Genomic DNA, 15,922 nt, shown 5'->3' on the forward strand with positions numbered 1-15,922 from the left:
GCAGTGTTTTCTTCTAACTACATCGCATTTTTGAGCGTAGGTTCCACCAGTTTTCAAATCCATTCGCTCATTTTTCATGCCTGACATGCGGTGATGATTCGCTCATTTTTCATGCCTGACATGCGGTGATGATAAGTGGTGTAATAGCCTACAGTTTTCTTGACATTTTAGTTTTAATTATTGTGATACGCTCATGTTTTACCGGTACGACATACCCCCACTATTTTCGCGGGACCATGGCTGTAACACAACAGAATGTAGTCAATGTGGTGTGAATACTTTCTGAAGGCTCTGTACCTCCGTGTATAATTACAACCCATCACATGCAAAAACGATAATTTATTTAAACCATTGGATACAAAGTGACTGGGGCTAATCGCAAGTGTACCTGTTTTGTTTGGATTGAGCATTTTATGGAGACAAAAAAAAACTGTTGAAATTGCATGATTGGTAAACTGCATTATTCTCTGCAACGCAATCTGCACGTCATGGATGTGGTAGCAACAGTTTTGTGGAGAAGTTATTTTGGCCTCCCAGGTTTAGGCTATTTCTCCGAGCTAGAGCGCCACCTAGTGGTCATATTATTGATGTATTTATTGATTTCTAATCTTTCTCCAGCTGTCCAAATGAGATGCAAATGATGAGGGCTGTATTTCATGTATTCTTACCAAAAATAATTGCTGCCATGCATAAATCACTGTTGTATAGGTCAATATTTTAATGTAGTACTAAGCATTGGTGGTTCAGTGGTAGAATTCTCGCCTGCCACGCGGGAGGCCCGGGTTCGATTCCCGGCCAATGCATTAGTATGTTTTGCTTCGGTCAACCAATGTTATTTGTAGGTTGGTGCTTGAGCAACAAAACCGACACGTGCGCAACCATGGGGCAAAACAGACAAGGTTGGCTTTGATTGTTGACATGTAAACTATATTTTGTCTCCAATTGTTACGCACGCCTCTTGGAGGAGGGAACGCAACACCCTGCTACACACAACTCCGTGGAGTGAAAGAGGTATGTGATTGTAGGTGCGGGTAAGGATGACAGAGGCAGAGAATGTTACCGTTTACTGGGAATTTATTTCCTTAACACGGTAATGTGGGGAAAATGGGCTGGATGGAATAAAACCAAAGAAAGAAGTTACAGTCCTCTCTCCTACCTTACCTACCCACTACTTACCTAACCTTAACGCCACCTGGCGCGCTAACCAAACTACAGGGAGTGGTCCGCCCGGGTCTTACCTAGTGTGCATAGACAGAGTACATAGTACGGGTATATGTATGCCCGCAGGCCTCTTGCCTAAGCACTCCCAAGGTGCCTTCCCCTTCCCCCGGGAACAAATGAAACACAATAACACAAATTTAAAGTTAACAATTTCAATAATGGAAAACACTAAGTCCTATTGGCGCGCACACACATACCGCAGAAGTAGCAACTACAAAATACGTTAAACAATTCTGTTTCTGAGCAACAACCAACACAAGACATCCAAGAAGCTCTCTCCTAACAAAGGAACACTGGCTTTTATCCAGCTGCAGAAGGAGTTTGTAATTGCCGACAGCTGTTTGCCCTAACTCGAGGGCGGGATCAGAGCTCCAATCTGCAATGGGGCCGACCAATCAGCTGCGTGGGGGAATTCAGGAAGCCATTTCCTGAAATACACAAACCCACAACACAGAAACTGAGGAACGTAACACGCCCACCCCAAAACCTGCAAACTCTTAGTTTGCAATAACAAAAACCAACATGCATCCCCAGTTACTAAACCCGTGATAGAGCGTAGGCAACCACATTCGCCAAACCCTTCACATATTTAATCTGTATATTGTATTATTGTACAATCAGAGCGCGCTGGTTCTGATTGTACATTTACTTCAAAAACACCATTATGGTCCGTGAAGACCAGTACAGGCAAGGCACTGGAGCCCACATAGTTATACTTCAAAAAACTGTAAGGCTATTAATAAAGCCAGCGTCTCTTGTTCAATGGTGGAGTACCTTGACTGACATGAGTTGAATTTACGGTAGAATAAACTGACGGACCGATCCACTCCCTCTTCATCTTCCTGCAAGAGAACCGCTCCCACCCCCACTATACTAGCGTCTACCTCCAACTTAAAAGGTTTGTCAAAGTACTTTGGGACTTAGCAGAGATTTAAGGGTAGCTACTACCGTTGAAAAAATCTTACAGAGCGTACGATAGTACCCTACCATCCCCAGGAATCTGCGCAACTGGGGGCGAGTCGTGGGAGCAGGAAAGCAACAATTGCTTCCACTTTGCCAGTTACTGGGCGCACTTGACCTCGTCCCACCTGCTTCCCTAAGTAAGTCAAAGTAGCCTTCCCAAACTCACACTTGGCCAAATTGAGGGTTAAAGAAGCATTCTCCAACCGCTGAAACACACTTTTCAAGGTGGCGAGATGATCAGACCAACTGGGGAACGTAACACCAATGTTTATTGAAAACATAAATAAATGTGCATAATGAGCACTTGTTGTCTCTCAAATATATTGTTACAGTTGTTGGTTAGCTAGCTAGTGAATTTTTGCCATATTAACATAGATGTGATATCAGTTAAAACACCTCAAAACAAGACATGGTATCAAGAACAAGATAAAACTAGCTGAAACGAGCCAGTTACGATTCCCTACATGGCAGCTTCTTGTCATTGTTGCTAGTTATCTGGCCATCCAGAATCACAACATACTGACTTCTGGCCCATTGAAGCATGCACATTGTTTTTGTGACGCTAATCCATCTATTTTGTTATTATCCTCTCTTCCCTCTACCACTTCTTGTCGTATGTTTACCTGCTCCGATCCCTGTGGTTGACTTATTTTTATTTATAATGGATCCCCCATTAGCTTCTGCCAAGGCAGCACCTACTCCTCCTAGGCTCTGGCAAAATTAAGGCAGTTATAACATTTTAAAAACATTACAATACATTCATAACAGATTTCACAACACACTAAGTGTGTGCCCTCAGGCCCCTACAACACTACCACATATCAACAACACAAAATCCATGTGTACGTGTGTAAATTGTGCATATGTAATCATGTGTGTGCATGCGTGTGTCTGTGCCTATGTAATCATGTGTGTGCATGCGTGTGTCTGTGCCTATGTTTATGTTGCTTCACAGTCCCCGCTGTTCTATAAGGTGTATTTTTATCAGTTTTTTCTCAAATCTGACTCTACTGCTTGCATCAGTTACCTGATGTGGAATAGAGTTCCATGTAGTCATGGCTCTATGTAGTACTGTGTGCCTCCTATAGTCTTTTCTGGACTTGGGACTGTGAAGAGACCTCTAGTGGCATGTCTTGTGGGGTATGCATGGGTGTCTGAGCTGTGTGCTAGTCGTTTAAACAGACAGCTCAGTGCTTATAATATCTCTCACAAATACAAGTAGTGATGAAGTCAATCTCTCCTCCACTTTGAACCAGGAGAGATTGACATGCATATTATTAATGTTTGCTCTTTGTGTACATCCAAGGGCCAGCTGTGCTGCCCTGTTCTGAGCCAAATGCAATTTTCCCTCTTTATGGCACCACCTGACTCCACGACTGAACAGTAGTCCAGGTGCGACAAAACTAGAGCCTGTAGGACCTGCCTTGATGATAGTGCTGTTAAGAAGGTAGAGAAGCGCTTTATTATGGACAGACTTGGTCAGTCAGGGAAGTCCTGTTGCCTTTTCATACATATATTTTTTAGGTAGGTACATCATGATTTGTTGCCTTTTCATACATATATTTTTTAGGTAGGTACATCATGATTTAAAGATGCACTATGCAGAAATTGCTCTGCCATTTCCTGAATGCTAAAATTCAAATAGTTCCCCTAATTTCAGTTTATGTGACAAAAAGAGCAAGTGTAGTTTCACTGTTTAATCTCTCTGCTAAAATGTTCAGATTGTGCCAAACGAAAAACGTTAGCTAGCTACAGTGCCTTCAGAAAGTTTCCAAACCCCTTGACTTAATCCACATTTTGTTGTTACAGCCTGAATTCAAAATGGATTAAAAATATACTTTTTTCTCACCCATCAATACACACAATACCACATAATGACAAAGTGAAAACATGTTTTTAGACATTTTAGCAAATGTATTGCAAATGAACTACAGATCTCATTTACATAAGTATTCACACTAGGGATGTGACAAATGTAGAATTTATCTTAACGTTTAAACTGCACATTTTTTCACAAATTAGATGTGGTTCTGCGTATGACCACTAGGGGGGCAATGCAGTTCAATGTACCGATATAGACAATTTTGACTTTGTGGCTGTGGCAACTAGTGGAAAACTTACCAGATGGGGCTCGCTCACCTTATGGCTGGCCCCCACCCACTAAGCAACGATGGTATTAATAACGCTTTAGGTTCTCTGTTGTGTGCCTCTTCTCCAAGTTGTCAGTCATGTCCCACTTCTCATGAATGTGATGGCTCCTTGCAGTGATATGACCGTACATACATATCCCAACCAGAAGCCATGGATTACAGGCAACATCCGCACCGAGCTAAAGGCTAGAGCTGCCGCTATCAAGGAGCGGGACACTAATCCAGACGCTTATAAGAAATCCTTTTATGCCCTCAGACGAACCATCTAACAGGCAAAGCGTCAATAGAGGAAAAATATTTAATCCTACTACACTGGCTTGGATGCTTGTCGGATGTGGCAGGGCTTGCAAACTTAAACGGACTACAACGGGAAACCCAGCTGGTAGCTGCCCAGTGACACGAGCCTACCAGACGAGCTAAATACCTTTTATGCTCGCTTCGAAGCAAGCAACACTGAAGCATGTATGACAGCACTAGCTGTTCCGGAAGACTGTGTGATCACGCTCTCCGTAGCCGATGTGAGCAAGACCTTTAAACAGGTCAACATTCACAAAGCCACGAGGGCCAGACGGATTACCTCTGCAACTGGATCCTGGACTTCCTGATGGGCTGCCTCCAGGTGGTAAGGGTAGGCAACAACGCGTCTGCCACGCTGATCCTCAACACTGGGGCCCCTCAGGGGTACCTGCTTAGTCCCCTCCTGTACTCCCTGTTCACCCACGGAGTCGTGTTTGGCCAAGCAGTCAACACCATCATTAAATTTGCTGATGACACAACAGCGGTAGGCCTGATCACCGACAACGATGAGACAGCATATAAGGACCAGGTCAAAGACCTGACAGTGTAGTGCCAGGACAACAACCTCTCCCTGATCGTGGATGATAGGAAAAGGAGGGCCGAACAGGCCCCCATTAACATCGACGTAGCTGTAGTGGAGCGGGTAGAGTTTCAAGTTCCTTGGTGTCCACATCACCACATTATCTGTCGGCCCCAGCCGCGAACTCAGGCTCTGTGTGTAGTTAACTGACCCTCTCAACCTATTCATTGCCATTTTACCTGTTGTTATTGTTTTAGCTGTTAGCTGTTGTCTTACCCGTTGTTGTCTTAGCTAGCTCTCCCAATCAACACCTGTGGTTGCGTTATGCCTCACTTTGTCTCTCTCAAATGTCAATATGCCTTGTATACTGTTGTTTAGGTTAGTTATCATTGTTTTAGTTTACAATGGAGCCCCTAGTTCCACTCATACCTCTGATACCTCCTTTGTCCCACCTCCCACACATGCGGTGACCTCACCCATTATAACCAGCATGTCCAGAGATGCAACCTCTCTTATCATCACTCAGTGCCTGGGCTTACCTCCGCTGTACCCGCACCCCACCATACCCCTGTCTGCACATTATGCCCTGAATCTGTTCTACCACACCCAGAAATCTGCTCCTTTTATTCTTTGTCCCCAACGCTCTAGACGACCAGTTTTGATAGCCTTTAGCCGTACCCTCATCTTACTCCTCCTCTGTTCCTCGGGTGATGTGGAGGTAAACCCAGGCCCTGCGTGTCCCTAGGCACCCTCATTTGTTGACTTCTGTGATCGAAAAAGCCTTGGTTTCATGCATGTTAACATCAGAAGCCTCCTCCCTAAGTTTGTTTTACTCACTGCTTTAGCACACTCTGCCAACCCTGATGTCCTTGCTGTGTCTGAATCCTGGCTTAGGAAGGCCACCAAAAATTCAGAGATTTCCATACCCAACTACAACATTTTCCATCAAGATAGAACTGCAAAAGGGGGAGGAGTTAGCCTGCAAAGTTCTGTCATACTTTCCAGGTCTATACTCAAACAGTTCGAACTTCTAATTTTAAAAATTAATCTCTCCAGAAATAAGTCTCTCACTGTTGCCGCCTGTTATCGACGCCCCTCTGCTCCCAGCTGTGCCCTGGACACCATATGTGAATTGATCGCCCCCCATCTAGATTCAGAGTTCGTTCTGTTAGGTGACCTAAACTGGGATATGCTTAACACCCCGGCAGTCCTACAATCTAAGCTAGATGCTCTCAATCTCACACAAATCATCAAGGAACCCACCAGGTACAACCCTAAATCTGTAAACATGGGCACCTTCATAGACATTATCCTGACCAACTTGCCCTCAAACACACCTCTGCTGTTTTCAAGTCCGGATCTCAGCGATCACTGCCTCATTGCCTGTATCCTCTATGGGTCCGCGGTCAAACGACCACCCCTCATCACTGTCAAACACTCCCTAAAACATTTCTGCGAGCAGGTCATTCTAATCGACCTGGCCCGGGTATCCTGGAAGGATATTGACCTCATCCCGTCAGTCAAGGATGCCTGGTCGTTCTTTAAAAGTAATTTCCTCACCATCTTAGATAAGCATGCCCCTTTCAAAAAAATGCAGAACTAAGAACAGATATAGCCCTTGGTTCACTCCAGACCTGACTGCCCTTGACCAGCACAAAAACATCCTGTGGCGGACTGCAATAGCATCGAATAGTCCCTGCGATATGCAACTGTTCAGGGAAGTCAGGAACCAATACACGCAGTCAGTCAGGAAAGCAAAGGCTAGCTTTTTCAAGCAGAAATTTGCATCCTGTAGCTCTAACTCCAAAACTTTTTGGGACACTGTAAAGTCCATGGAGAACAAGAGCACCTCCTCCCAGCTGCCCACTGCACTGAGGCTAGGTAACACGGTCACCACCAATAAATCCATGATAATCTAAAATTTCAATAAGCATTTCTCTATGGCTGGCCATGCCTTCCACCTGGCTACTCCAACCCTGGCCAACAGCTCCACCCCCCCCACAACTACTCGCCCGAGCCTTCCCAGCTTCTCCTTCACCCAAATCCAGATAGCAGATGTTCTGAAAGAGCTGCAAAACCTGGACCCGTACAAATCAGCTGGGCTAGACAATCTGGACCTTCTCTTTCTAAAACTATCCGCCGCCATTGTTGCAACCCCTATTACCAGTCTGTTCAACCTCTTTCGTATCGTCCGAGATCCCTAAAGATTGAAAGCTGCCGCGGTCATTCCCCTCTTCAAAGGGGGTGACAGTATAGACCCAAACTGCTATAGACCTATATGTATCTTGCCCTGCCTCTCTAAAGTCTTCGAAAGCCAAGTTAATAAACAGATCACTGTCCATTTCGAATCCCACCGTACCTTCTCTGCTGTGCAATCCGGTTTCCGAGCCGGTCACGGGTGCACCTCAGCCACGCTCAAGGTACTAAACGATATCATAACCTCCATCGATAAAAGACAGTAGTGTGCAGCCGTCTTCATCGACCTGGCCAAGGCTTTCGACTCTGTCAATCACCGTATTCTTATTGGCAGACTCAATAGCCTTGGTTTCTCTAATGACTGCCTCGCCTGGTTCACCAACTACTTTGCAGACAGAGTTCAGTGTGTCAAATCGGATGGCCTGTTGTCCGAACCTCTGGCAGTCTCTATGGGGGTACCACAGGGTTCAATTCTCGGGCTGACTCTTTTCTCTGTATATATCAATGATGTCGCTCTTGCTGCGGGTGATTCCCTGATCCACCTCTACGCAGACGACACTATTCTGTATACTTCTGTCCCTTCCTTCGACACTGTGCTAACTAACCTCCAAACGAGCTTCAATGCCATACAACACTCCTTCCGTGGCCTCCAACTGCTCTTAACCGCTAGTAAAACCAAATGCATGCTTTTCAACCATTCGCTGCCCGCCCGACTAGCATCACCACCCTGGACGGTTCTGACCTAGAATATGTGGACCACTATAAATACCTAGGTGTCTGGCTAGACTGTAAACTCTCCTTCCAGACTCATATTATACATCTCCAATCCAAAATCAAGTCTGGAATCAGCATTCTATTTCGCAACAAAGCCTCCCTCACTCACGCCGCCAAACTCACCTTAGTAAAACTGACTATCCTACCGATCCTCGACTTTGGCGATGTCATCTTCAAAATAGCTTCCAATACTCTACTCAGCAAACTGGATGCAGTCTATCACAGTGCCATCCATTTTGTTACCAAATCACCTTATACCACCCACCACTGCGACCTGTATGCTCTAGTCGGCTGGCCCTCGCTACATATTCGTTGCCAGACCCACCAGCTGCAGGTCATCTATAAGTCTATGCTAGGTAAAGTCCCCCCTTATCTCCGCTCACTGGTCACCATAGCAGCACCCACCTGTAGCACGCACTCCAGTAGGTATATCTCACTGGTCAACCCCAAAGCCAATACCTCATTTGGCCGTCTCTCCTTCCAGTTCTCTGCTGCCAGTGACTGGAACGAATTACAAAAATCTCTGAAGCTGGAAACACTTATATCTCCGTCACTAGCTTTAAGCATCAGCTGTCAGAGCAGCTAACAGATCGCTGCAGCTGTACATAGCCCATCTATAATATAGCCCATAGAACTACCTCATCCCCATACTGTATTTATTTATTTTGCTCCTTTGCACCCCATTATTTGTATTTCTACTTGTCATCATCTGCAAATCTACCATTCCAGTGTTTTACTTTCTAAATTGTATTTACTTTGCTACTATGGCCTTTTATTGCCTTTACCTCCTCAGCCTCATTTGCACACATTGTATATAGACTTTTTTTTTCTACTGTATTATTGACTTGTTTATTGTGTTATTGGTTGTTTACTCCATGTATTTCATGTGTAACTCTGTGTTGTTGTCTGTGTCGCACTGCATTGCTTTATCTTGGCCAGCTCGCAGTTGTAAATGAGAACTTGTTCTCAATTAGGCTACCTGGTTAAATAAAGGTGAAATAAAATAAATTGAGAGTATCCTGACCGATTTCATCACCGCCTGGTATGGCAACTGCTCGGCATTTGACCGTAAGGCGCTACAGAGGGTAGTGCGTATGGCCCATTACATCACTGGGGCCAAGCTTCCTGCCATCAGGACTTATATTCTAGGCAGTGTCAGAGGAAGGCCCAAAACATTGTCGAAGACTCAGTCACCCAAGTCATAGACTGTTTTCTCTGCTTCCTCATGGCAAGCGGTACCGGAGCGTCAAGTCAAGGTCCAAAAGGCTCCTTAACAGCTTCTACCCCAAGACTGCTGAACAATATTTACATTGAACCCCCCGCCCCTTGTTTTTACACTGCTGCTTCTCGCTGGTTATTATCTATGCATAGTCACTTTACCTCTACCTACATGTTACGAATTACCTCCACTAACCTGTACCTCCGCATATTGACTTGGTACTGGTACCCCCAGTAGATAGCCTCGTTATTGTTACGTACTTTTCTTGTGTTACTTTAAGATATAATTTTTTTACTTTAAGTTTATTTAGTAAATATTTTCTTAACTGTATTTGAACTGCATTGTTGGTTAAGGGCTTGTAAGTAAGCATTTCACGGTTAGGGTTACACCTGTTGTATTCGGCACGTGTGACAAATAACGTCCAACAAGTCGGGTTCTAGATATGCCATTAGGGTATTGAAGCCGACATCTTTTACAATTGACCATGGCTGCAAATCAACTTGTGATTTTCTCACTCTGTGTCTTATCACACCGATGCCAGCAACGGGTGCACCTGTACTGCCATTGTAGCTCAATTCCACCATGCAAAGTTTGCATTTCATCACCTTCTCATTTAACTTCTAAAAGTAGCCTATTGCCATACAGAAATTCACTGCTGTCGCTTGACTTTCTCACTCTCTGCCATTTTCCCAACTGTTAACAACGATGACGTGCTGAGCACTTTATATCCGTGTCAAGTAATTTAAAAGATGCAGATCTTATACTTTACAGCATTGTTGCATTAGGTATTTGTTTAATAAAAAATGTACCTTTAGGATGATGATCGGGGCCTGTTAGTGGTAGTTGTGTGGTAACTGCACTTTTAATTTTAAGTTAGTAAAATAAGAGTTTTTCTGTTAGGGATTTTTTTCTATGTTTAAATGTTCGCACACCCGAGTCAATACATGTTAGAATCACCTTTGGCAGCGATTACAGCTGTGAGTATTTCTGGGGAAGTCTCTAAGGGTGGGTTGCACCAACATGGATTAACTGTTAAACTAGGTTAAATCAAGGTTTATCTATTAATCTTGTTGCACCACATTTTAAAAATTGTTTTAAATTAATCCTAGTTAAATTAAATTGATCCTCTTATCTAAGTTTAGTTTTCGCTTTAAACCTAGATTCATTTTAAGCCTGTTGCTCAAATAAATGATCAGGTGGCTAGCGGACAAATAATAAATGGCTAAATAACGTTAAGTAACGAGAATAATAAATAATGTTGTATGCTAGCTAGTTGGTTTATAAACTAGCTAGCTAGTAGCTAACAAATTCGTTTTCTGTCTAGTACTGGCAAATAACGGATTTTATTTCAAATCAGCCAACCCATGAGAACCTTTCACGATGGAGTTGCATTAATTCTAACATTACATTGTTATTATTTTATCAAGGAACAGCAATGTTGTGGCCTCATTTGTCAAGTAGGCTAGCTACTTCGTTTCAACTCACGAAATACCTCATATATTGGTGTCACTAATCATAGTTTTAAACCGGTATTCATAGATTTACTAATCCAGCTTTAAAATTAAGTGGTGCAAGACATCTCTGATTAATTATAAACCTGCATTTACAAAACCTAGATTATCTCTAATCCTAGATTAATTTAAACCATGTTGGTTTAACCCACCCTAAGAGATTTGCACACCTGGATTGTACAATATTTGTATTATTCTTTTAAAATTCTTCACGCTCTGTCAAATTGGTCGCTAATAATAGAATTACATAGAATCCCTATTTATCCAATAGGATCTCTCTGGACCTAGTTGTAAAGATTGGTCATTTGACCTTTTAAAGGTATTACCTTTGTGGCATCAACACAACCAGTCATGATGTTTTCACTTGATTGTCAATCACTTAATGACGCCTTTGCTAGGATACATGTGCATGTTCATCCACTCACAACATACAGTATTTCCAGCCTCCAAACAGTGGTGAAGGGAAAGAGACATCTGTTACACAAAACACCAAAAAGTGTAATGACATTTTGCGATTGTCATTAGGCCAGCATTTATACATCCACTTGTTCGGAGTGACACAGGGGAACCCAAGAGCAGACTCAGATGAGGAAACAGGGATGAATGAACCAAAATATTTATTGTTACACAGGGAGATGTGGAGTTGGATGAGTTGCATAAAAAAACAGATGTGGAGGCTGAGGTTGAGTTAGCTGAGTAGAACAGGGTAAACAGGTCCCAAGGAGAATGCAAGTTAGTGGTGGTGAGTAAAATCCAGAGCAAGTAGTTGGGTGGTGAGATGTGGACCGGGAGACAGGAGCCAGAGACAGAGCAGTAAATGAGCAGAGATTACAATCTGCCAGGTGGAAGGATCAAGACTGAGTATTTGTAGAAGTCTTGATTATGGAACGAGTTGCAGTTGGTAGGATCTGCTCTGACTCCAGCACACCTGTCTCCAACCACACAATCACACAGAGAGGGAGAGAGAGAGGGTGTACAGGGGGAGTAACTGCAGGCCAAGAAGACACCGAATGAACACCAGAGGGCGTAGCAGGAGCAGATGTGGCACCACTTGTTGTCTGCGCGCCTCTGTAGTTGGCCACTCATCTCAGTGTTTTCGTCTAACCACATCGCATTTTGGGGCTTAGGTTCAAGCCATTCGCTAATTTTTCATGCCTGACATGCGGTAATGATAAAGAGATGTTATAGCCTACAGTTTTCTTGACATTTCGTTTTAATTATTGTGATAGGCCATGTTTTACTGGTACTGCATACCCCCACTATTTATTTTGCGGGACACCATACTGGACTGTATGAGCTTACATTCACCCCTGGCTAACACAACAGAATGTAGAAAAAGTTAATGTGGTGTGAATACTTTCTGAAGGCACTGTACCTCCGTTTATAATTACAACCCATCACATCCAGGCTGTATCACAACCGGTCGTGATTGGGAGTCCCATGGGGCGGCGCACAATTGGCCCAGCATCGTCCGGGTTTGACCGGTGTAGGCCGTCATTGTAAATAAGTATTTTCTTAACTGAATAGCCTAAATAAAGATAAATCGCTATTTAAAAACGATAATTAGATGAGCAGTCTTATAAAAACCATTATGTCGTTTACAGCTAATCCTCGTTAGTATAGTGGTCAGTATCCCCGCCTGTCACGCGGGAGACCGGGGTTCAATTCCTCGACGGGGAGAAATACTCTTTTGTTTGAACCTTTTCAATGTTTGTGGAGTGGTTGACAAACGAGTTTTAATGACTCCAACCTAAGTGTATGTAAACTTCGACTTCAACTGTAAATATATACAAAACGGTCTTCAGCATTTCTTAAAATAACCTATATCTATGTGTAAATGAGAACTTGCTGTATAGAAGCTACTGTATTCTATAGGGCAAGTTAATATGCAATAGGTGTATTTGGAGTACTTCTGCATGTCATGCTCAGTTTCCGTAGTGTAGTGGTTATCACGTTCGGCCTAACACGAAAGGTCCCCGGTTCGAGACCGGGCGGAAACACATTTTCAAAAAGTAAATAGTAGTGTTAATCTATGGCCAATGTGTGAAAATAAACAAACAAATAAATACAGTATTCATGTGTTGCACAATTGTACCATTATTGTTTTGCAACATTCTTTGGGAACTGACTCCCCGACTGAACATTATACTCAACGTATTGTTAACTGGTGTTGATTAAGATTTAGTCAAGAAGTTGCATTATAGTAGCTTGGAAATACAATTACATTTCTAAAGGAGGCAAAAAATTGTGAGGAAAACCTTTTGTCTTCATTGTGATGTCGTCAGATTGACTTGAAGATGCGTTATAACGTTAGCCAGCTAGCTAAGAGTGAGGAGAGCACCAGGTCTTTTTGCTTGGTATTTTTTACAAACTTTGCTAGGGAATGGTAACGTTGCCATCTGTCCACAGTAAATTTGACAACATCAATGATGGCAAAGTTGTTTCCTACTATTTTTTTGCATACTTTCGCAATGTCATTGTATTCCAGGCCAGTGTTCATGTGTTGCATGTTGTCACAATATTGTTATGAAGTTTCTCTTGAGGACTGGTGCTTGACTGAAAGTTCTACCGAAGATTGTTTAGTATGAAGATGCCTAGAAACTGCTTTTCAAATAGGCGTTCCTGGAAGTATTGGCCCATTTGGCCCTTGGGTTTAAAAACAATTACAGAAAATGCACACATCAAAAAAATAAATACTAACTGCAAACAGAAAGAAAACACGGTCATAAAAAAACAAACACATTCATCAGTAAAAAAAGTTCATCAATCAGCTTTCTGAAGTGGCGTCGAGGCACCAAAAACATCCAAATGTAAGCAACAATTTTAAGATTGTTCCACAAATAAGGTGCAAAGAAACTAAAACCTGATTTAGCTAACTCCGTAGAGATCAAAGGAATTTCCAGAGCTAGCCATCGCATGAGACTGGGTGTGGTAACTCGTATGTCTAAAGTTTAGTAACGTCTTAAAAATTCAGTAATCATGTTAGGTACAGTGGGACTTTTTGTATAAGGGCTTTATAAATGAAAACATAGCAATGTATCAACCTACGTGACATCAAAGTGGGCCAATCAACTTTCTGTAGAGAATACAGTGAAGAGTAGAAAAATTGTCGCTTCGTGATAAAGCGCGAGTGCGCAATGATAAACGGCATCTAATGGCAGCCATGTTTAAGGAGATGATATTGCACAGTCTACGACCGATAGGTACGTCAACTGAATAATCTGCTTAATACTATTTAGCGCGAGGCAGGAACTATTTCTATAGAAGTAGGGGTTGGAGGTATACCGGTAGTGAACGTGAATACCGGTATGACGTTTTCGTGCCATGTGTGCGATTTTGCCCATATCATGCATATCACAATAAATTAATAAATGTATGAAATAAAAAAGCGTTTTTGTTTGCGTAAAAAATCCGTTGAGTGAAACAGCCTAGTGGGCTAGTTCAAATTGTTTATTTTACTAAAACAATTATGCTTGCTTACTCTTCTGCGCCGAAAGATTACTGAAGACAAGAAATAATACTATTGAGGTTGATTTGCAGGACGACGAAGACTTGGTTCGAAAAATAGGGGCTTCCTGTCCTTTGGGACTGGTTTGGCTTTAAGATATCCGACCTCGACCAACAAACAGTACTGTGTAAATTGTGTCGACACATTGTGCTAGCCAAATTGGAAACCCTGCTGTGCTGAATGACGAATCTACCAGAATGTGTGCAACTAAACCCCGGACAGTGGAGCAAGTCCCAAGATATCTTCAAGCCAGACCCGCACTCAGTGTATCTCTCAAGGCATCATTCGTTAGTGGTACTCCCTATGACAAGAAGAGCAAGATGTGGAAGGAGACAACCAGTGCAATTACATATGGCACAGAAAAATACATGGAACCAATTCAAACTGTGGAGAAAGATGGTTTCAGAAAGTTGACTCGAACTCTAGACCCCAAGATACGAGATCCCGAGCCGTAAATACCGTAAAAATAGTCTCCCCAGAACTGTACACAGAATGTCGGGATAGAGTTGCCATTGAAATCCGTAACGCTGCATTCTTCTCTACCACCTGTCAAGTCGGACCACAGGACCATACATTAGCCCCTTGTCGATTCATTACATTGACAACAACTGGTATCTTCAAAAGCAAAGGCCTTCGCAGACTTCTTATTTCCCAGATGACCACACCAGAGAAATAACTGCAGCTGGGCTGAGGGAGGCACTTTCATCCTGGTGCTTGAAAAAGGAGTCGCGTCAAGTATGTTTGACCACCGATAGCGGATCGAACATGGTCAACATGGCATTGGAGCTGAACAAATGGACAAGACAAGCTACACATTGCTATTGGTAAGTTTCAATGTCCAAAAGACAGACCTACTGCCAAATTCTCTAAAGCATTGTTGGAGGCAGGTTATGGTAGAGAAATTAACATTAAATTTTCAAGGCGCATCTCTCGTGGACATTCCTACAGTCAGCATGCCAATTCCACACTCACTAAAAACTTGAGACATTTGTGGCATTTTGTTGTGTGACAAACTGCACATTTAAATATACTTTTATTGTCTCCAGCACAAGAATGTGTAATGCTGTTAATCAGCTGTTATGCCACACCTGTCAGGTGGATGGATTATCTTGCAAAGGAAATGTCATTACCTGTGGAATGAACAATTTTTTTGCACAACATTTGGAGAGAAATAAGCTTTAGAGAATTGTGAGATTATATCAGCTTCATGAAACCTAAAACACACATCACATAATGCGTTTATATTTTTATTCAGTGTATATCTTAAATGACCGTGTTTACGTGACATTGACAATGCACATTTGAGGTTGGTTTTAGCCTACAAAACAAGGAAGTGTCACTTTAATACCATATTTAGAGAACTGAATTTGAAAACTGCATCTGAGAAGTCGAATATATGAAACTTTGGTCAATTTGAAATGATATTTTGTAAAACTTGATAATAATAGACAATGACTACAATATTCACCATATTGAAATTCAACATACACTCAGTGGACAGTTTTTTAGGTAACATTTAGTACGGGTCGAACCCCCTTGCCTCCAGAACAGCCTGAATTATTT

At 42.6% G+C, this 15,922-nt stretch overlaps 2 non-coding genes across 2 annotated transcripts; both read left to right on the forward strand.

Moving 5' to 3' along the window:
* The first annotated feature begins 732 nt into the window (after positions 1-732).
* On the forward strand, positions 733-803 carry trnag-gcc (transfer RNA glycine (anticodon GCC)). Its single transcript has one exon. It is a non-coding gene; the product is annotated as a tRNA-Gly (tRNA).
* Positions 804-12,459: 11,656 nt separating this feature from the next.
* On the forward strand, positions 12,460-12,531 carry trnad-guc (transfer RNA aspartic acid (anticodon GUC)). The gene has a single exon. It is a non-coding gene; the product is annotated as a tRNA-Asp (tRNA).
* The last annotated feature ends 3,391 nt before the right edge of the window (positions 12,532-15,922 follow it).

Source organism: Salmo salar, unplaced genomic scaffold (assembly GCF_905237065.1).
Source record: "Salmo salar unplaced genomic scaffold, Ssal_v3.1, whole genome shotgun sequence".
NCBI classification, from domain to species: domain Eukaryota; kingdom Metazoa; phylum Chordata; class Actinopteri; order Salmoniformes; family Salmonidae; genus Salmo; species Salmo salar.